General features: G+C 43.4%; 1 pseudogene across 1 annotated transcript; it reads left to right on the top strand.

The window, feature by feature from the left end:
• The first annotated feature begins 15,863 nt into the window (after window positions 1–15,863).
• LOC308421220 (tRNA pseudouridine(38/39) synthase-like) lies at window positions 15,864–22,224 on the top strand (annotated as a pseudogene). The gene is made up of 2 exons: window positions 15,864–15,894; window positions 20,798–22,224. The product of its transcript is annotated as a tRNA pseudouridine(38/39) synthase-like (transcript).
• Window positions 22,225–23,958: the final 1,734 nt, after the last annotated feature.

Here is a 23,958-nt window from a genome sequence, read left to right on the forward strand (position 1 = left end):
AAAATAAATTTTCATTTTTAAAAAGCTAGTAGAATTTCTATTTCCTGATATCTCAGGTGAGCTTCCTCCTCCTCCTCCTCTGCTTTCTTCTTCTTCTTCTTCTTCTTCTTCTTCTTCTTCTTCTTCTTCTTCTTCTTCTTCTTCTTCTTCTTCTTCTTCTTCGTCTTCTTCTTCTTCTTCTTCTCTGTCATTTTTACAGTTTTTTAGATAAAATTAAAAGATATTCCAGTTAAAAAGAAAGCCAGATACCACAAATGGAAACAGAAATGAAAGACGTTAATAGTTAAGGACTCCAGATGGCAGAATCACCAGACACATTGATTAAAATAACCATACTTACTATGTTCAGTGGAATAAAACAAAACTAAAATCCAGCATTTTGGAAGAGAACTGAAACAACACAGAAAATGATAGAAATGATGTGAACCAGGTGAAGGTTCTAATTGGATAGCACAAAACGAGGATTGAGTAATATTATCAGAGCAGGATAAACACGGCAGAAGAAAATATGGGAGAAGTGGTGAGTATAAGAGGTAGACAGCATTGAGTGGCTGGAGACTGCAGATGCCCCAGTGAGAAAGGAAATCATTTCAGAGAGAGGTGCAGGAAGAAAAAAAAGAGAGGAAGAAAAGATGACATAGAAAGGCATGAGGATGTGCAGTGTAAGACTGACTTACACAACAACACTCTATTTTTCAGTGCATTTGGAATGATAATTCCCACCACTTTGGGAGAAAGAGATGGAAGTAGGACTAGGAAGAGAAAGAAAATCAGCAAGTTTAGTCTCTGCCCCAAGTTTTCCTCTATAGGAACAGTAACCAGCTTGCCTCCTTCCTCTGTCTGTGACTCCTTACCAGACATGGAAATTGGGTTCCAGAAAAAAATTCTAGAAAACACAGAAACAATTTAAAGAACAGGAGTAGATTCCATCTTGCACCAGAGGAGTGATTAAAATGTAAAAATGCATACTTATAGTATTCAAGGTGTTGGCTGTTTCAGTGATTTAGATTTCAGATCCTAATTCTCACAGCATTCTAGTGCACTCAGTACTATTTTTAGTTTGTCCCATGAACAAGGAAGAGAAAGGTTTATTCCCAGGGTCTGAGTGAAAGCAAGTGATGATGAGGGCTGGACACACTTTGTGTCAAGAGCAAGTGGCTCTTGATTGCTCTAAGCTCACATCTTGTACTTCTCACACCAAAGATCCTGATAATCTCTGAAACCTTTAGCTATGGCTTCATCATCCTCACTAGAAAAGGGCTCTTGTCTAGGATGGCATGCAATGGATCAGCACGCAAATCAGTTTTTATTTCAGGGCAGCAAGTGGGTCCCTGGCATTGGGAAGCATTATGGATCTGGAATGTTTCCTGTAGGAACTTTCACTTCAACAGAGAAGACAGGCGAATGTCCAGAATCACAAAAAGATGAGAAACAAAGCAACACCCATCAAGGAGAAGACACAAAGGCCATTCCTGTAAAGTCCTGGGTTCTTGGAAGCTGAGAATCATTGCTGTCTGTGCAGAGCAGGAAGATAGTATCAACTGTGCCTGGGAAGATCAGTTCCATGGGGAAAGGGATCAGAGCAGGGACAAGAAAGCTACAGTATAAAGTCAAATGTTTATACTGTATAATATTTCCCCCCTCTTCACCTTCCTCTCTCTTGTAAAGGACAAAAGACAAGAAGGCACACAATCTTCATTCATGTGTCCCAGATGGGGAATTCCATAGCATCTTCAGCTTTGCTTCCATGGATAGGGCTATCAGCAATGCTTAACCAGGAGGAAATGGATCCTGTAGCCAGGTTGCCCTGGGAGTGCCCAGGGAAACAGGAGCAAAAAGAGAAAATGAGGAAGTTGGCTTGCATTTGCCCTTGCCCCTCCCCCTACAGAGGAGAGTTACAGACAAGCCTCTGTGTATACACTTTTATGGGGCAACAGGAGTGGGTGGGCTTATTAAACTGTGATTGGATCTAAAGTATGTGCCATTCTCATTGTGGAGTTTTCAGACAGTAATGAACAAAGAAAAAGGTAACAGGCATCTGGACTATTTACTTAAGTATGAAGAAAGGCTCAAAACATCCATGTTGCCTGCCCCCATCCATGTTGACTGCCCCCATCCATGTTGACTTCCCTTATCCATGTTGCCTGCCCCCATCCATGTTGCCTGCCCCTATCCATGTTGATTGCCCCTTTCCATGCTGACTGCCTCCATCAGTGTTGGCTGCCCCCCCCCATCCACATTGGATTTGTGCCACTTCTTATGTCAATGAGTCACTTTACTTATTGAACTATGAACCCCAAAGTGCATACTCCTCATCACCAGAACAGGCCTGTCTATTTGGTGCCTATGAGGGTGTTTCTCAGATGCAGTTCTAGATGCTTTGGGCATCATCATCCAAAGAAACAAATACAAACCTCAATGTGGGGTCTCTGAGGTTAGTAGGACTATGCATAGTGCTCTGGGTTTATACCATGTTGTGTGTTTAATATACATGTGTGGTTTTGTGTGTGTGTGTGTGTGTGTGTGTGTGTGTGTGTGTGTGTGTGTGTGTGTGAAGTGGAACCTTAAGGGTTCTTTGGAAAGTCAGTTGTGTTGGATGGTGTTTTGCTAGGGCAGAGACATGAAGGACTGTTTTCCTGGAGCAAATACAGGTGAAAGGATGTTCTGCTAAAGAAAGGAAGTGTGATGAAGAAGTCTTTGCTAATGACACACATGTATGTATTGGTTCACCTTACAATGTATAGCTGAACTTTGTTGTGATTCCATAGAGAGAAATTCACCAAAAAGCTTCTGTGCAAGTGGCTTCTTCTTGCTTCCACAAACTTGGACTGATTGGCAGAAATGTCAGTTGAGACAGACTCACATGGAGTTTTGCTAAGACAGACTCACGTGCTGAGGCAAGACATGTGGAGGATACATGATGCTTGGAGGAAGGGTGAATAGGACTGGATGGACAGTGGAGGAGGCTGAGCTTGGCTTGCTGATAGACTAGCTGTGCAGTCTTACTGGTATCGTGTCTTTGCTGGTATTCCCTTCAATAAGAAAGGCACAGTTGAGAACTTTTCCTGGCATCCTTGTTGGCCCTGGTCCTTCCTGCTAACTCATGCCAAAGCTGAGGCCTATCTGTTTCTGCTAGGTTGTGCTACCTATGGTTGCTGCTGAGCTGGACTGCAGGTACAGCCATGAAGTGCTTGTGAGTAGAGAGAGCTACTGCTGCTGACCTGTGAACTGAACTGCTAATTTCCTGACAACACAGATGAGAATTGCTCAAAAGAACCTTTCTAAACAGGTTCACTTCCCTTGTATTCTTTCTTTTTCATTACCTCTGGTAGATGGTTGGCTAGGAGGGAGGTTAAAGTGTTTAAGAACCATCATTAAAAGTAGGCTTTGAAAAAAATAAAGTTACAATGTGGTGTGCTTGTGTGTGTTAGTGTGAGTGGTGTGTGTGTGTGTGTGTGTGTGTGTGTGTGTGTGTGTGTGTGTGTGCAAAGCTGATCTGTGAATACCAAAGCATACTTCCAAAGCCTTGGTTGAATTGAAATGCCTTTAATGCAAAGGGCATTTGGACTCTGCTGGGCTGTAGTGAGATACCAGTTCTTTCTATGATCCTCTGTGTCTTGGGACTCTGCCCCTGTGGCTGAGTCCTCCCCTCCCTCCACTCTCCACATTTCTTTAAATCTCTCTAAAAGTATCAACTGTGCCTTTCAGTATAGTAAGTGGACAAGAACTTTGTGGTTAGGGAGGAGGGGGAGAAGTTGTATAAATGAGCAAGACGGGCTCAATATGTTTCAATTCAGGTATCAGGGCCATGATAAGTATAACTTGCTTTAGCTAAGTGAGATGAACCCCAGTAAGACCCATGACAACCGGGTTTCCAGGACTCAGCTACCATGGGCTACATTGTGGTAAACTCATCATTAATTGAACATATCATAAGGAGAAACTAGGGCAAAGTGACTATAAACTGCTCAGAGACGAACATGATATTCTTGTTCATGAATGTATGCTTACTTGTACCAACATGCTGCACACACCACACATAAACACATACAGTATTCATACATACATATACATCATGCACACACTACACACACACACACACACACACACACACACACCATACAACACCACACCACACCACACACACAGCACACACAACACACACACATTACATCCACAAATACACACACATACACACACACACCACAACACAGCACACTACAACACACATCCTGAAATGCAAGAATGAAACCAGAGTTGTGTCTCCCGAGGACCAGGAAATGAAGGGTTGGCTGCCATCAAGAGAAAGGATGTGATTCCTAGTCACATGTGAGAGAGGGGATGAGGGTAAGACAAGTAGGGGAAATGCCAAGGGGAAAAGGAGTAGACTTGGATTTTGGGGAGTCCAACTTGGCCTTTAAAGGTTTACCATGCTATGAAAGCAAATTCACTGGTGAGATGACAGATAGCAAGGAGGGAGGGCCTGGAGGGCTGGCAGAGAGCCAGCTGTCCCAGTGTGCAGAACTGAGCTGACATAGAAAGCCATCCAGACATCCTCCTCACCCAACCTCCCCAGCAGCATTAACAAGGCAGGAGCCAGGCTCACCCAATAATGAATAAATGAGATTTCAGAGCACCGATAGAGCAGCTCCATTAGTGACCCTGACCAAAGCACACTAGAGATAGCAATGGCATTTCCTAAAAGAATATCCAGTACGAGAGGAAAAAGTGTCTCCCGAGAGCCTGTAGCTTGAGCGCTTGATACCCTGATCTCACAGCAACTGTCCAAGACCAAGGGGCTTTCTAGGGAATATAAGCAGCAATCAGAATAGCTTTCTAATGTATCTTTCCCTACCACTAAGGAAAGCACTAAGGCAGAATTTAGAATAGGAGGCCCTGTGCTAACTAACAGTGCTGATGCACACAATGAATTAAAGCCCAGGTACCCTTGGGACTATTCGATGACAGGTTCAGACATAAGAGAAAACTTTCACACATGGTCACATTCTTCAGCTAAAACATTTTCCTTTTCACTTGAGGCATCAGTCTTATAGGGACTCAATATTTTTGTGTCTGGGGTGCTGAAAATAGGTATCCTTTACTTAGATAAGAACGGCCATGGCTAACTAACTCTGATGTGACTTTCTTGATTTAGGGAAAAGCAGGGCAATGAATGACAGGAGGTGGGAGGGACAGTCGCTGAGCAGGCAGCACCTCGATTTGGCCCAGACTTTGGTAGTCTGGTGTTTCTGGTGTGTGAAGGAGGCCCTCCAGGCAGGGAGACTCTGCAGCTTTGGTTTGATCTGTCAGTAGTGAAGTGCCGGTGGCCTTGACTTCAAAGCCTCAACAACTATGGATAATCTGCGGAGAGGCCCCCAGAATTTCAAGTGATCTCTCAGACTAAAATATGAGGGATCATACAGACAACAGAATAGACGATGGATGAGGCATTGCTTGTCTGATATCTGTCTGCCCTTTGATTGCGTTTAAACGGCTTCGTTTTAGGTTTCCAAAACGGCAGTCTGACCCTTCTACAGCCTCAACACTGAAGATTAGCATGTCAGAGATCACTGCTGCCTAGGAGAGGGACACTGGTACATTTTGTCTTTCTTTGTTTCTTTTTAAAAAATCCTGTCTGTAAAAAATACTGCCACTCCCTGGCTTCAGTGACGAATGAGGTGCAGGGTAACAATATCCTGCCTGTGTGGGAGACAGTGTCTTCCTGCCCGGTCCAAATGCTCAGAGATTCCTCCTGGATTCTTTTGAGGTTTAATCTTTCTGAAACAGTTGTGTACTCAAAGTAGGGAGGAGGGCTAAAAGGCATCAGGCTTTGAGAAACAGGTTATAAAATAGCATAAACACTTCTAGCATCCTTGGAGTTGAAAGTATATAATTTCCAAGGCTTGTGGTACCTGGAAACAGAGTGCTTTATGTGGGATCACCTCACACTCTGGAAGCAACCAGCAGGGCAAGGTCATTCCTCATGACCTGTCTTATGTTAACCCTAGATTTGAGGGGCAGGAGACACGACACTTTCCCAAGAAAACACTTGAGACCAACAGTTTAGAGGCGACCATTGACTGACTTATCTGCTTGAAGAAGATTGTAAATAGTTTACCTTGTTTCTCTATATGTAGAATGTATACGATTTCTCAGTTAGGAAGCCAAGAAAGTTGTGAAAGCAGCTATGGGGACAGGAATGTAGTGACAGATGCTTGGCTGTCACGTGCATGGCTTCAGAACCCATCCTTCTTCCCACCCCCACCCCCCAGCACAGCCTCAAAAATGAGAAAAAAGAAAAGTTTTTGCAATCCATTATGAAGATTGAAAATCCTCCACTGTGCCTTAAGTAGACCCCCCCCCTCCCACACACACACACACTGTGAGCTAGAGAGATGGCTCAGCAGGTAAAGGTGATTACAGCCAGTCAGCCCTTTGATTCCTGGGACCCATATTGTAGCAAGTGAGAACTAACTCCTGAAGTTGTTCTCTGACTTCCACATGTGTGTGTATACACACAAACACACAATAAACAAACTGGTAAAATTTACGAGACAAACTTTACACCATGAAGTTATCTCTCACACAAAATTGTCAAAATAGGAAACTACCTTCAGGCTGTGTTTATAATGCCCGTTATGAGAAGAAATGAATTTCTTATTTAAAAATGGGTCCCGTGCCAGAGATAACTCACTATTTATGTGCAAGTATCCTAAATCAGAAAGAAAAAAACCAGTCCTACATTGTAAACATTTCTGGTGTAAACATTTTGAATAAGCAATACCCCAGCTGTGGTTTCTTCTGAGAATAGTGTGTACTGGTCTCTCAAGACAAGGCCTATCTTCCTCAGGGCCCAGTTCTGGTCCCAGAGCAGCATGTGCCTCATGGTGTGTTTGCTGTATGCTGACCACTGTAACCATGACAGCTTGTGACTGAAATTCTCCCAGAAAGCTAGAAGTGAGGAGGAAGCAAGGGTGGGAGAGTTCTTGTCTTACCAGCAGAATCTGATGTCCTCAGAGGTCTGGAGACCTAGCTGGCCTAACAACACTGGTATGGAGATGGCTAACAGTCACTAACATCTTTTGGGTGCTCCTAGTCCCCTTGCCACTATAACAAGTTCACTGTCCTTGGAAAAGTGAGCAGGAGAGACAGGATGAGACATGGGTCACTTCTGGGCACCAAGATAGCTCAAAAGCGAACAGGTCTCCCCTGTCACTTCTTTTTCCCACTAGTGTGTAACATGGTGGCAAAGAAAATAAGGTCCTGGGATGGGAGTTATGCCATGCAGTGTGAGCCACCAGATGGAACAGAAACCAGCTGTCACATCTAACTGCCTGAAGCCTGGAATAAGCATTCACCACTCTGGATGAGCACTTGCAGAGGAGTGTTTATTGCAGAAAGTAGCTTTTCCTGCCTGCCCTGGCTTCCTTTCTGCTGCTGCAGTAATTTCAGCAAAGGCAACTTACTTGGGAAAGAGTTTCTTTGGTTCACAATTTCAGGTTGTAGCCCATCATGGTGGGGGAGTCCCAGGGATGGAGCTTGAGGCAGTTGGTCACATTACTGACACAGTTGAGTAGAGAGCAATAGATGGATGCATGCTAGGGATCAGCTTGCTTCTCCATTTATACAGCCCAGGCTTCACCCAGAGTTAAAACAGGCCATCTCATAACATGACCAAATAGCCCCCATATGCATGCCCAGAGACCCATCTCTCAGGTGACTCTAGATTCTGCCATGTCGGTAGTTGGCCTCACCATCCTAATAACCAAGCCAATGGGATTGGAATAGCCATCACTTGAGGTTGCTGGTTTTACTCAAAACCTGGCTTTAGCTGTACAGTTTTATGTTTAAGTTGTCATGCTGATTACATGCAAATGCAGAGACTCTGGGGAGTGGAAGAAGCCAGGCATGAGCACAGCCCTGAATAAATCCATGTTTTTGACATGGGCACAGCCCTATCAAGAACCCAGCAGGCTCAGAATCATGGGGATTGCAAAGTCTTTCCTTAGGATGAGTCTCAAAGGCTCAAAGCCTTACTCAGAGGACCAAACACAATTGACAATGTGTGCAGAAAATGTCCACCACATTTCTCTGCCTGGATGTTTACATCCTTCTGAAGACCGTTCCCCCACATACACATAATCTGCCCCTACTCAGATTAGCTACTCATCTCTTGAATCCAGCTGCATATAATAACCCCTCCTCCTTGTCCAGCTGTATGCAACAACCCTCAACACTGTTCAACTCTGAATGTACAAAACACCCTGAGCTACCAAGGTACTCTAGTTTTCATACTTGTGAGCCTGGTCCACCGATCCCAGCATTTTTTTTTCTGTGTGTTTCTTTGCTTCTGCATGTCTGCCCTTCTTTTCTTTATTACTTCAGCATTCTAGTCAGTTCCTCTGAGGCCTTGATGGAGTCACCTTCTCCAGGTGTCTTCCCTACAGTTATATGTTTGTTCTTAGGACAGGAGCCTGCCTTTCGTATCTTTGGCTCCCAGCACTCTGCATTTTTCTCGAGCATATACCACAAAAGTGTTAAGTGGGTGTTTCTCCTCTCTAGGTCATGGAGGCTGAGTAGCCCATAGTTGCTCACTTAACGTTTATTTATCCAAATGAAACTGAAAGAAATCTCCATTGTCTTTGACTTTCCTGCTTGACACACAGAAAGGAAGAAATAACCAGCCCCTGTGGTAAAAGCTCTGTAGTTTGGATGTTGAATATGCTTACAGGCCCATGTGAAAGCCATGTTTCCTAGGGTGGTAGCAGGGAAGGTATGTGGAACCTTAAGGGAGTAACACCTTTGTGGGAGGTCTGAAGATCTTTGGAGGTGTGGTTTTGAGAAGTATGTAGGGAGCCTGTCCTCTTGTTTGTAATTGCTTTGGTCATGTTCTGTCCCTTGTCATGCTGTATGCTCTTCCCCCAACATACACACACACATGCACACATACACACATAAAATGAGCTTGTTTGCTTCTAGCTTGCACAATTCACAGCATGAACACTAAAATCATAAGCCAAAACAAACCTTTCATCTTGATAATCATTCACCTCAGGCATTTCATTATAGCAATACAATGCTGACTAAAACAAAGACAAAACATAAAAAAGGACCAAAAGAAAAGACTTTGTGTTCATTTCTGTGATCTCTGTAACATCACTAAAATGCTTGAGCCTTCACAAGGAACCGCATGAAACAGAGCTGGCAATGTTTCTTTGAGGATTCATTATGTTGCCTGGCTTCAGTTCCCAAGCTCAGCTCAGTCCTGCCTCAGAGCCTGAGGTTCTCTGGCTGTGATGAGAAATGTGCAGGTATCTAGGCAGTACCTTAGTCTACTGACTTCACATTTACCCAGAGTGATTTTAATCTGCACTGAGAAGGTTCCAGCTCAGTTCAGGATGTGAATGAAGAAGGGAGGAGGATTAGGTAGGACTTGAGGACCTGCTTATGTGTACAGAGAAGGACCAGCATGCACACTATGACCCATCTGAGTTGCCTGACTTTCTTAGGCTTTAAAATCTCTTTAAATCCCCATCTTGTGATACTGGTACCCTCCGTGCTTCCTTCAGTTCTTCATCCCCTCAGGGGATCTTACGTAAAGTGACTCCACTTCTGTGTCTACTCCTGACAGAAGCTTGGTTTGTATCATCTGTGGTTTTCTGGAGATTTCCATCACACTCAGATCCTTGCTGGACTGAATAGGGAAGACAGTCATCTTTTCCCTTGCAGACAATGGAAAGCAAGATTTCTGCAGGGCCCTTGGAGCAGAGAACGGCAGCTTTATCTGTACATTAGGCTGGACTTTCAGTTAGACTCTGAGTCAGCTGTGCTATGCTGCTGTAATGGTCTCAGAAATGAAATCCACTGAGATTCTAAGCTCTTTTCATTTGCCTTGTGCCTTCCACAACACACCTCTCTGATAAGCAAAGCTCATTTGCATGACTGAAAACTAACTGGAATTTCGGGTCCAGTGACTTCCCGGGTTCCACAGGACATTCCAAGTGGAGAGACATCCTTAGGATTTCTCTCTCCTCATACTTATCGGGTAGAGATGGCAGGCTGGACCCTCTTTGGGTCTTTTCAGCCCCCAGCTTTATGATTATGAGCTGATCCCTAGTTCCTGGGATCTTAAACCTTATCCCATCAAACAGAATCTCCTACAACTGCTTTCTGCTACCTACTGTGACCAGCTTGATTAGTCACACTGACGTTTTCTGTCACTTATGAATTGAAAAGATATTACTCTGTCACTGTAGGTTTGGAGCTATAGGTTGTTGCAACTTCTAGACTCACTAATCTGCTCAGTGCTAAGTGTCAACACATGCATCCAGATCCTCACTGAGAGTGTTCCCTAGTGTGTTCCAGGCAACATCTCAGGCACTGGAGAAGATATTCGAGACAGAGTTTCCCAATATACAGTCTGAAAGTATGACAACAAACAAGCAAATAAACAGAATTTAGCCAGTCATGTAGGCTCTCACACATAGCTGTCTTATGGCAGCCTCTCAGAGCCAGGCATGTTGGTGATTAATCACAGAGAATATTAAATGTTGAGGGTTGGGTGCTTAATCAGTTGCTAGCCAGGAGAAAAGGAGATGTTTCTTGAAGTGTCATATACAGACTATCCCCAGATCTCCTCTGACATCGCCCTTGCCAGTAGTTGGTTACATCCCTAGCTCTAAGCACACACAGTTCCATGCTTGCCAGTTGTTCTGCGGCCTATCAAATATTTACACTGACTTTTTAAATTTGTATATATTATTTACTTTAGAGTCCATAAAATATTTACATATTATGCTAAATATATGTCATATTTTTGCTGGGCTGTGTTATTTCTGCTTTAAGCCAGAAATAACGTTGAGGAACGTCCCCCAAATCAGGAAGGGCTATGCTGAGGAAGAGTCAAAAGTGGACACATCAGGAGATGGGAGCAGTACCTTCCCATGGGCCAGGAAAGTCCCCCATCACCACTCCCAGAGAAGCATTGCAGCAAAAATTGACCCAAGACAAAGCAATCATGCTGTGTGGCTTTCACTTTGACCCTTTATTCAATTTTAAGCATGAATGGGCACTGGGCCCAAGGTCACTCTGAGTGCAAAACTAGTAAAGCTCCGACTTACCACTTAAATCAGCCATGCCAGTTCTGTGGATACACCTAATGGAGTCATGGTCCCAAAATAAACTAAAACATACCAGTAGCTCTACCTGGGTTTCTAGCCTTTCTCCTGGTTGCTCATCCTTAGGAGAGCCACTTACCCACTACCTGTCTTATGGTAAGGTCTAATTGTGCTGGCTATGAACCCAATTCCTCAGAGTTTGTCCTTTTGTATTATATCATAACACTGGTGTGTGGCCCTGCACAAAATACTACACATTCTCTCTGCATTCTCACCTTTGAAGAGTCAAAGGGACTACCCACCCCAAAAACCTTGCTCTGTTTTGCTCTTTACAGATATCCCCAGGAGAATACCAATGATTGTCTTTCAGCTTGATCTCTGCTGTCTTTCCCAGTAGATTCATGCTGCCCCTTTGAGAGCAAGCTCTGCTCCCACTTCAGAGCAACTATTTTCCTCAATATCAGAAACATGATCTTGATGCAGATGTGGGCACTGTGCAACCATAGGGCAAATATACACAATTTCAGAATCCATAATCCTTTGTTAACGTTCTTCCACAGATGTCTAAGGAAGAACTACCTTGTTGGTGACATACAATTTTCATTGACTGAATCACAGCATTATGCTATTCTTGCAAATGCTGATGAAAGCCTCATTGGGTTAGAAATCAGTATCTCTATGACTTTGGTCAGCTTTCCCTAGAAAGATGTGTCACTAGTTCTGCCATGGAGCAAGTCTAGGTAGCTTCAATGCCCTCCTTGAGCAACTGTATGCCTTTATTAAAAGAGAGTTTGCTCAGCATTGGGACCCTTTTAGCACTTCTGACCTTTCTGACACCAAGACACCATGTTGCCTTTCTCCTTAGGGAGAACAAAACTCAAGGTGCCATTTTGGAAGAAGAAACTGTACCCTCATCAGACACCTTATGGACATATTGATTTGGATTTTTGAAACCTCTACTAATGAGAAATAATCTTACACTTCTTATTAGTTTATAATAATAAAAGAGAATACCTGTCCATTATAGCATGAATAGAGTCTAGCTGTCATTTCTGTTGTGGGTCCAAATTTACTTCATTAGAAAATAATGAATACTCTATGTATTAGTCTTGCAGAAATGAGACTCTAATTGTCAACAGTGGATGAATTAATGTCACACACTTTCCCGGCTTCTAAAACAAAATACTGTAAGATGGGTAGCTTATAAAAAACAGAAATTTATTGCCCAGAGATCTGAAGAGACCCAAAATAACGGGACCATCAGAATGGGTATCTGTTGATGGCTTTTAGTGTTCTTATCCAAATAAATGGTTGGAAGGATGAACTGTCTCCCTCCCTCCCTCTCTCTCTCTCTCTCCCTCTCTCTTTCTCTTCCTCCCTCTCTCTCCCTCCCTCTCCCTCTCCCTCTCTCTCTGTCTCTCTCTGTCTCTCTCTGTCTCTCTCTGTCTCTCTCTCTCTCTCTTTCTCTCTCTCTCTCTCTCTCTGCCTTCCTCCCTTCTTCCCTCTCTCCCTCTCTTGTCTCCAATTCAAGAGGGCTCCACCCTCACAATCTACTCATTTTTTGTATGTTAGTTGGCTTTTCATGTCAGTGGGAAATTATCTGGGCCAAACGACTTAAAGAGACACATTTGTTCCGGCTGATCCTTTGGAGGTTTCTGTCCACTGTCATTGGCTCCATTGCTGGGGCCCATGTGTTTTGAGTCAGAACATGACAGGAAGCATGTGTTAGAGGAGGTTGGCTAACCTCTTGATAGAATATAGAAAGAACAAGGGAAATGTCAGAAGACAAGGCACACCCTTCAAGAGTGTGACCACCATGACTTTCTCTAGTGAAGCTCCACCTCCTGCACTGCATGAAGCTCTGAGTTCATCGGTAATAAACCCATTGAAGGAGTCAGTGCCTTCATGATCCAACCCCCTCTTTTAGTGCCACCAGCTGGAGGCCAAGCCTTTTGAGGAGACTCTGAAAGTCCCTGTGTTGGAATTTAGGAATTCAATATGAATAAATAACTCATGCTTTCAGACCATACTCTCAAACCTTGACATTTGCTTTACTCTACATAGTACAGCATTAGTCAGAAAGAGACTCGAGTTCCTCCAGCACTCAGCCCATCCCCACCTCAAAAAAATTCATTCAGGGTAACATTGCTATGTGGTATTTGTATGAACCAGGGATCTGTCTGAGGGGCATCTCTCCTCAGTACAACCTTGGCCAGTTCTTGTGATGAATCCTGCCCTCCAGGTTACCCACTCCCTTCACTGTCTGAGACATGGCCAAGGCCTAGCATCTCTGCCAGGGATATTGGGGTATGAGTACTCTTTGGGAGCACAAGCTTTGTATGGAACACCCAGGAAAGGAAGGTGAGACCAGGGATAGGAGAGGGAGAGGGAGGGGGCAAGGGGATAGAGAGGAGAGAGGGCGTAGCTGAATCTGCCAAGTTTGGAGAGCATCACTGACAAGGTATCAGGTGAAAATCAGAAGTTGTTTGGCCTCTTCCCAGTTGCACTTCATTTTCCTGACTGACACTCAAAGCCATCCATGTTCTCAGGCTGCCTTCAGCAGGGAGGCAGGAGTAGTGTCAACCACATTCCCCCACCAACCCACTCTGTTCCTTGTCAACTCGAAGCAACCTAGAGTTATCTGAGAAGTGAGGAGGAGCTTGCAATTGAGAAAATGCTCCATAATATTGATCTGTAGGGCATTTTCTTAATTAGTGATTGTTGTGGGCAGGCCCAGCCCACCATGAGTGGTGCCACTCCTAGGCAGGCAATCCTGGGCTGGATAATAAAGCAGGCTGAGAAATCCAGTGAGAAGGTCTCAGCTTCTGTTCCTGCCTCCAGATTCCTGACTTGAGTTCATCTCCAGACTTTAGTGATGGAGGATCTGGGAGCTGTGAGATGAACTAACCCCTTTCCTGCCCCAAGATGTTCACTTATGCTTTTAGATGGAGCCTGGGATTGGAGACAGGGAAGAATAAAGATATTTAGCAAATTAACTCTAGAGATAAAGGTTAAAAAACACAGAGCATAAACCTTCTGAGACCAGACCAAAAGTCAGGGACCCAGCCCATCCATGATGCAATGAATCATCATCAAAGGGGAAGGCTACCTACCTCCCTGTCCAGTGGGGGAGGGGCTAAGGAGGGGGCACATGCTCAACTCTTTTTGGGTAGTTTACCTTTATACTTTAAATGTAGAAAAGTTTATAAAACACAATGTCTTGTCTAAAAAAATATTTACACTGAAGTTTTAGTGTAAACATCCCCCAAAGGCAAGTGAGAAAATATGGGAGACTCCTGCTGCTGAGGTCATCAGGGCCAACTACCACACTGCTTTACCTACTTCACTAACTACTCTCCCCACAAGGGGGCACTCTACTCCACCTGCCTCACAGCTCCTCCCACTATGGGACACTTTGTCCCACCCATCTTACAACTCCTCCTACCAGGGGGAATGTTGCCCCACACACCTCCCAATGCCTCTCCCTGGAGGACACTGGTGTCCCTCTATCTCACAGTCCCCCTACAACTGTTTCCCCTACACCAGGGGACATTCTTCCCTACCTACCTCACCGCTTCCTACTCCTCAGGTAGGGGCATCTTTAAACTTTCACAGTAGACTTGATTTAGTTGCATTTCCAAAGCTGCTTATATCTGATTGGAAAAATAGTTAAAAGGATAATTGTAAAAGGATAATTGCAGGCATGAGTACCTTAAATTTGAGTGAGAAATTTACTCAACACAGCTTTTTGTTTGTTGTCTTTCTGTCTCCATGAGTCAAAGGTTGAAAAAAATATGTTGGATTTCAAAGTTCATGATGATTTCAGTGGGGAATCATGCCTATATAGGCATGTGGCATATAAACGTGGAGAATCGTGAAGTGGGACCCAAAGGTCACTTCTAAGAAGCCCAGTACTAAGCCATTATCCAGTCAAGAGCTAGAGCAGATATTTGTTCCATACCCAGTGTTCTCTAAATTCCCAGGAGGGGCTCAAGGTGTGAAACTCTAAGTCAGAATCTGGGGTGACTTGCAGCACTAAAGATGGCTAGGTTAGACAGATCTAACATGAGATGTGCAAAGCACCTAACACTGGTTCATTCTAAGATAGGAGCATGTGTTTGACCCTTGATTCTGACCCAGCCAGAAACAGGGTTATTGACCATCCACTAAGGTCCTCTCCTGTGTACCAGGTGAGGGGAGACCACCTGTAGAGATTGAAGAGAGAGATCAAAAGAAGAAGCCATAGTAACCCAAGGCCAAGAAGACCAAGACCCAAGTGGATGTGCCTGTGAACCTTCATATATGTGGGTTCAGGGCCTAGAGAGTATGGTAGAATGCCTAATGTACCTTGGTTTTGTGGGACTTTGTAGAGGTTTCAGAGGAACTTGCTTCTGGCTTCTACTCTTCCTGTGCCTACCTTAGCTTTGTCTCTACTATAGCTGAGGACAAAGGGCTTAGAGACAAGCTTCTTTCACAGAGACCAGGTAGCAGACTCAATTAATCTATCAACAGATCTTAATTAAATTCCTACTATGTTTCATATGGGAGGGTTGAATGGAAGAATAAGAGGACACCATCTTCTTCTGAAAGGGTCCACTGTCTCTACCTGGGAACAAAATAACACACAGCACACCACCGTCAGCCCTTGACCTTGTGCCTCCTTCCACTGAATGTGATTTAAGAGCGAGATAAGTGCAGGCCAGGACATCTAAGGCAGACTTCAAGGGCACCTGAAAGATTGCAATAATGCAGCTGGAGGCCGAGTCTGCTTTATGGGGTACTGAGAGCAGATAGCTAGACAAGGGCTCTCAAGGTCTGGGGGTCTCTTCAGAGGGCAGCAAAAGACATCAGCACATGAAAGGATCAGTAACACTGTATGAGAGCAAGGTACTTCTACATGATCTGCCATATCTGCAACAAAAAAAGAATTACCTCATTTTGTTAGTTCTTTGCTCCCTGGGCCTCATTATACCTTATGAGGTGTATGGGTTTGCAAGAACTGCACTTTCTAAGTCATTCATGAGTAACACAGGGTCTGTGGAAAGGCTAAGATAGATTTCTAAAAACTGTGTATGTGTGTGTGTACAGCACAGCATGTATGTGTGTGTTTATGTGTGTGTGCACAGCACAGTGTATATTGTGTGTGTATGCAACACAGCATGTATGCATATACATATACATGCTGTATATGTATATGTATACAACACTGTGTGTATGTGTGTGTTTCTGTGTGTGTGTTTGTGTACATGTTAGAGGACAACCTTATGTGTAGGTTCTCACCTTCCACATTGTTTGAGGCAGGACCTCTTGATTGCTGCTGCATATCCCAGGCTGGTTGGCTGGCAAGCTTCTGGGGACTTCTGTCTCTGCCTACTGTCTCGATGCAGGTGCACTGGGATTTCAGACCTAGGCTTATTGTGGCCTTTGGATAAATCACTTTTGATGGGGCTTGGGTCCTCACTCAGGTCCTCACGCTTACAATGACAAGTGCTTTGCCCACTAGACCATCTTTCCAGCTCCTATGATAATTTCTGGACTAGGCCCTCAGTTCTGGCAGCCCTCCTCCCTCTCTCCTCTTGATTTGTTTTTGCTGTTGTTCAGACTAGTCTCTAATTCCTGGGCTCCAGTTATCCTTCGGCTTCAGCCTCCTTAGCAGTGTTAACTAGACAACCCACTTAGCTTCTCTGTACCTCTAGAGTTAAGAGAAAGAGGGACATTAAAGGTGGGGGTGGGAAGGAGATAGAGAGAAACAGACATGGGGGAAGAAAGATAAAACTAAATGGAAAGGGATACTGTATGTCTTCTCTGTGCTGGGGATCAAACCCAGGGTTTCCCATATGCTAGGTAGGTGCTCCACTACTATGCTACATCCCTAGCCTGGGGACTTACCTCATTTAAATTATGCCAGCATGAGAAAGTATCTCATTTAAATGATGCCAGTTTGTCATAGGTCTGTGAAGATAATCTTTCTGATTATCTTAGTTAAGAACCTGTCTGTATTCCCACGGAACCTGAAAGGGTTAATGGCTGAGGAAACACTAGCTCTTACAGGAAGCTGGAAAGTGAGCAGGGATTTCTAAAGGATGGTTTTCCCTGGAGCGATTATGATGGAGACAGAGTCAAGAGTTTCACTTTAAATGTAAAAAGACTAAGAGAGAATTAAATAAGGCTTTCTTTTCTTTGCTCCATTTGGGTAAGAGTACAACTTGCTATGAGTTCACCAGGAGTGGAGGATGTCCCAACAGTTGACAGGGGACTATTTGTGGAAGGGAAGGCCTGAAAGGGATGGGATGAGATAACAAGGGTGAGTAACAGAGGGGGAAAAACTGATTCCAACAACTCTCAATATCAGTAACAACACTCATTCATCTCATAGTTGGTCTCTGATGGTCACTCAGCTTAGTTCTTTATAGTTACTATTTCATTTAACCCTCGACATCTTCTTTGAAATAGATATTATCCTCATTTTCAGCTGAAGAAGCTGAATCTCACAATGCTTGTTCTAAGTCACACAGCCATATGTAATGCTATCCTGACCCTAGTTTCTGTCTGACGACAGAGTGCCCAGTAAGTTATGGACTGTGGCCTGGGGGACAGAAAAAGAACTGAATTGCAGAGACAACAAAGATGTAGGATGTGGATTTCTTGAAGAGGTGAGGGGGAGTTCAAGAAGTACAAGGGCACAGATCAGGTGGCTAGGCAGGGGTGTCTCATTTGGGCAATCATGGGCTTCTGTGGCTGTGGGCAGCATCCATTGAGTTAAAGATCTATGGGATTAGGTAGTGTGTGCAGCTTGTCCACTGGTGCACATTCTCCTCTGAGAGTTTTTACCATCAGATCAGTGAGTGCAGAGGTCCCCAAAGAAACTAGGATATCTGGGGTGCTGGCGAAGACAGGACATAGAAGGTGCTGAAGACTTTGATTGTAGAAGAAAGTAAAAGAGGACACTCCTCAGTTAAGATGATGTGGTGGTTTGATGAAGAGTGGTCCCCACAGGTTCATATATGTGAATGCTTAGTCATCAGGAAGTGACACTACTTGAGAGAGATTAAGAAGTGTGGTCTAGTTAGAATAAGTGTGGGCTTGTTGGAGAGTGCAGGGGGGCTTAAAATGTTTTTCCTTATAAGAATTGCCATGGTGTCTTTTCACAGCTATAGAACACTGACAAAGACAGCCAGTAGTGTGGGTCAGAGTGCGCCGAAAGAATGAAGACTTTTTACATAGTGTTGAGAGTCCTGATTGAGGAACAGATACAGGGGATGGGGGGGGGGGGGAACAGAAATACTCCTTAGGCCTCTGGCCTTTCTGGTGAATGACTTCCCTAAATGTCTTCCCAATGACATTAGGAAAGAGCCAGGTCTCATGAAAGGTGGAAATAGGATTAGAACATTTTAAGATACTGTTTACAAAAGGAGAAAAATGACCCACCCTCCTGCTATGTCTGAGGTCCCTGCAGGACATGTCAATGATGTACAGATCAACAAGAATTCATGGTTGGTCCTTGTGGATTTTCAGCCTGGTTAAGAAGCCAAGAGCCTTCCCCAACAAAGAGGTAAGAAAAAAATACTCTGGTATAAGATACAACTATATAAATTGTGTGTGTGTGTGTGTGTGTGTGTGTGTGTGTGTGTGTGTGTGTGTGTGTGGTGTGTGTGTAAAACAATTCTTGGGGGGCATTAAGAATATCCTCATTTATACACAATGGGGTTTATACTAAAAATGTAGATGGGCAGGAGGCTGGGCTGGGAGAGATGGGGCCTGGGAAGAAGGAGAACAGGTGGTAAGAATTTTAAATTACAAAAGCAGAGTTATCCCAGGAACCTATGCTTTAGGTGAGGAGTCATAGAGTCCATGATAGGTTCCAAGAGTGTAGCTTGTCTCAGGTTTCCAGCAGGGCCAGGAAGAGAGTCACTGGCTCTAGCATTTCTCTGGATTAAACTCCTTAGCTCAGGAGACCCCCTTCTTTTAATATAGACAGAACAGAAGCTTTAAATTCAGTGAACTGGTGTTCTTCTCTGGTCAAACTAATTTTTCTTATTCCTAATGTTTCTGCTGTTTCCTCTCATTAAAGATGCTGGTTTAGCACTTATGAGCTATCTGGACCAAGCAAGAACAACTAGTATATTTGTGGCTACACTCATTATAATCACTGCAGTTGAAAAAGGCATGATTATTTCAGCTTGTGTGGTTAATGAGTTTAGGCTGTCTCTGAGACAGCCTCATGGTCCATGTATTCTGGTATTTATACCCATTACAAATCTCTCTTCTTGAGTCAGTCACTTGTTTCTAACTCATAGGGCTCAGCAGGGGCCATGGGAAGCAAGTGGCCTGCTGGAGAGGCTCACACAATACAGAAATGAGAAAGGTCACTAGCCAATGAAAGGACCCAATTCCTGTCATCAGCCATGTCATTGACTGTATAAACACCTCTACTCTACCCTCATAGAAGAGGACAGCTAAGCAATGAGTTCACCCTGGGATACCTAAAAGAGAATTCCCTGATCCACAGGAAGTATGAGACAGCATGCTTATGCCACTGTTTGGGGATTGTGTCGGCCATGCTGCTACATATAACTGACCAGTGTGATCAAGTGCTTAAAATAGATTCATGATTGGTAAGCCATTTCAGAGAATCTAACAAGCAAAAACTTGTCACCCTGTGTCTGTTTAAATGATGTGAACCATTCCAAGTGGGGTGCCATGGTGTGATTTAGCAGTGTTGCATGTGTTCCTGTTCTTAACTGCTCTGATTTTCCCAGAGAACCAGGGATGATAGTGCTCTAGTAATCCCAGCACTCGGGAGGCTAAGGACGGATGGTCACAAATCCAAGGCCAGCCTGGAATACATAGTTTAAAACAAGAAGCCTGGGCAACATAGCAAGCAATTGTTTCAAAATAAATAAATCAGTAGATACAAATTAATAGGTGATAGACATATCGATTTTCTGAGTAGAATCCTATCTTTCCCTACCTAGATCCTATACAAACATACTTAGGGTCTAGAAACAGGACCCCTAAGACCTTAAACATTCATAGTGACAGAACAAGAAAGAAAGAGTGACAGGCCAACTGTTGTAGGTTGAGCTGAGCAACCTTGTGACCTGGAGGATTTATTGGTGACTCTGTTTCCCATTTTTCCCCTCAGTAGTCATTCATTTGTTTTATGCAACACCCTCATGTCTTGGCTGACTACCCTAGTACACTGTGCAGTCAGAACCTTCCTTATCAATGCCCTTTGTTCAGGTTATCCATCATTTCTGTCCAGAGACTCCTATAGAATCTGTGTGCAGTCTTCAGAACCTACTAGAAGAACATGTGGCTCTCGGGTGGGTTTGAAATGGTATTTGATAGCAGGTTGCAATAGAGATTTCAAAGGACTTTTCTTTGATTGAAAACAGTCTTTTTCACATAATACATCTTTATAACAGTTTCCCCTCACTCTACTTGCTCCAGTTCCTCCCTCTTCCCTTCATCCCTATCTACTTCCTTTCTATCTCTTATCATTAGAAAAGAACAGGCTTCTAAGAGATAATATTAAAATATAACAAAGTAATATATAATAAGATAAAACAAAAATAGCATTAAAAACTTTCACATTAAAGTTCAAACAGGAGTTGAGTGGCCACACACTGAGGATTGGAAAGGTGGACCTACATGATTTCTTCCTGGGGATGTCATAGCTGAAAACACAGACAGAAACCAGATTGAGAAACTCCTAAACAGAGTAAAGGAACTGGATCAGGAAGTGGAAAGCCTTAAGAAAGAACAGGCCAACAATATAGAAGACTCAAGCAAGCATCAGAGAAAATTCTTTAGGCTCTGGAAAAGCTAAGCGTGCTTTGATTTAAGTGCTCATGGATGTAGACATGTATCTCTAAAAATAGTCTATCTAGGCTGGGGATACCAGGGCTTTACCAGTCAGGAAAACACAAGCAATTCCATTGAAGAGAAACTGTCTGAGGCTTTAACTAAGACCCGATGAGTAGAAAGCAGACAGACATCCAACTGTTCACTGGTGTGGTTAGACAACAAAGGAGTTAGTGCCTTTGGACAGGTGATTTTTCTGGACCTACGTTCTCAGTTTCCAAGGGGCAGGGATTCAGAAGATTTAATTTAAAAAATGAAACTGATAGTGTTGCTAAAGAGATCCACTATACTCACATTCTCAATTGGGTGCTCCCTGCAGACATCCAAGTATTGGCCTGGGCCCCTGTAGAACCTAGATTCAGTGCTAGGTTTAGCTGTGTTGAGCGGGCTTACCGCTATTTTTTCCTCTTGTGCTGATTTAGATAATACATCCATGAATTATGCAGCTCAGAAATATGTTGGCATTCATGATTTCAAGAACTCATGTAAAATGGATGTAGCCAAAGGAGTGATTAATTTTCAAAGGACTATTCTGTCTACACAAGTACAACTAGTGGCCAAGATCTCAGGTGAGGAGAGAAGTCAAGAACCATTTCAGTTATGTTAATTTGAAGTGATTGGCCAGGCATTCTTGTATCATCAAGTTCAATCAATGATGGCTATCTTCTTCCTCATCAGCCAAGGAATGGAGAAGCCAGAGATTATTGATGAACTGCTGAACATACAGAAAATTCCTCAGAAACATCAATATAGTATGGGTATTGAATTTCCTCTAGTCTTTCTTATATGACTGTTGAAAATACGAGGCAGATTTATGGTCATGAGGTTCAGGAGTTCAATGTTACTCACCTACAACAGCTATGGGCTAATCATGCTGTTAAAACTCACATGCTATATAGCATGTTACAAGGATTAGACTCTGTTATGGTAACCTGTGCAGCAAGAACAAAGATGGATGAAGCAACAGAATAGAGAAACATTCAACCCTCTGACATAAAGTACACCAGTGCCTTTGTAGGAGTGAAAATGCACACATATAAGCCCCTCATGGATTACCCCCAAAGGCCGAGAACTGGAATCCCGGATCCAGCATTTTGTACAAAGAGGATGAATTGAGCACCCACATTTACTTCATAAGGAAGAAGAAGAAAAAAAAAAGGCCAAAAGGGACTGTGCTGACAAAGAAGAAGATGTTTTAGAGAATCCAATAAAGAGGGTATGTATAATAGATGCAAATTAACAGCATTATATAATCCCAGGAAGCTAGCATCTTTACCAGGATCCAAGGAACAATAACCAGTTAAAATTCCTGAACAGTAGAGGGTATATTTTCTAATCCCTGTCCAAAAAATTATGAAATAAAAGAAGCAAAAAAAAAAACTTGTCAGTTATATGCACCTGGAAATTTGTGCCTTGTATTCAAATCCATTAAAGCCTGGTCTACAAATAAAAAAATAAATAAAATAAAGTTCAAACAGCTTTTCTATGGGTTCTGAAAGGACTCAAGAGAAAAACAGTCTACTTATCAGAAATCTGTTAATTCAGCCCATCAGGGAAATCACTGCTGCCACAATTAGTTAAAAATCCCAAGTGTTTCTGGGAAACAAAATTGTGCATACCCATACTGGATGAATTTCTCACTCACTGGCTATTCAGTTGTGTGGTTGACCTAACTCACACCCCATATGCAAGTTCTGCCATAAAAGCCACTAAAAAGGATCAGATTCCCAAATACAAAGTGTCACTCATAGCCTATGTTGGGGAGGAAGATGTGGTCCCCAGAAGGATGATGTCACACGCATGAGGGCAGCTTTCAGTTTTCATAAAGACGCACCCGCTCCTCCTGCCTGCAGCCACGCTTGTTAGTGCCCTGCTTCCCAGGCTCCTCTTCAAGTTGTAAAGTTGAAAGTCTGGATGACTAAATGGAAAGAAAAAAAAATCTTCCTCAAGTCATACCTGTATTACTGGTTACCTTTAAGGATTATTTTTAAAATGATGCCTTTAGTCCACTTAGACTGTCATATTAAAGCTTCTGCCAATAAAAGTGACACTGGAAAAAAATATGCTTTGTGTAGGGAAGTTAGCCAGGAGCTCAGCTGCGCAGCCTAGATGGTGATCTCTTCCTAGGCCGACAGGCTACACACACATCAAGAGCCAAGTGAATCAAATTTTATTTATGGGCTTTCTATATTGGTGAACTGAGGTCTGTGCACTCAGTAATGTGTTTGAAGCCATGATAAAATGATTCTAGAATTGCATGAAATAGTATGGAAGCCAATTTCTTGTCTGGGATGTGATTTGAAAAAGAGGGAAGTGTAGTGAGAATTCTTGTTTCTTTTAAAATATAAAAAGGTTATGTTTTTGTTTTAATCTCAGGTGTGGGATAAGGGACTGTATCAGCTTGTCCACCGCAGCTGACTATGATTTGTCCCGTGCTCTGGCAGGGGCACGATTTTGCCAGCTGCAGATAGGTTTTGGATGACATTTGGAATTCTGGGCTCTCCTGAAAAGGTGTATAAGTGCAAGAACCCCCAAAGGAGATGTGGTGGCAGCTGCTCCTCCTGCTGCTGCTATAGCTGCTGCAGGTTGCTTCTGCTGCTGGTGGTGGTGGTGACGGTTGCTTTTGCAGTTGCTGCTGGTTACTGCTGTTGCTGCTGCTGCTGCTGATTGCTTCTTCTGCTGCTGCCACTGATTGTTTCTGCAGCTGCTGCTGGTTGTTGCTGTTGTTGCTGCTGCTGCTGCTGGCTGCTAGCAGTGCTACTGCTGTTAGATCATGGACTGTATTTAATACTATTGAAATCGAAAGTTGTTGGCATTGGAGGGATTGAGTTAGAAAGTTGGAAGATGGTAGCTAGAGAGAAAGAGGATGTAATTCAGTGGTGCAGGTTATGGAGACTGGTGTGACAGACTGTAGGAAAGAGCAGGAAAAAGTGGTAGTGCCCGGAACAATCTAGAGGGAAAGCATCACAGTGGG

This window comes from Micromys minutus (genome assembly GCF_963924665.1).
Source record: "Micromys minutus genome assembly, chromosome: 5".
Classification (NCBI taxonomy): domain Eukaryota; kingdom Metazoa; phylum Chordata; class Mammalia; order Rodentia; family Muridae; genus Micromys; species Micromys minutus.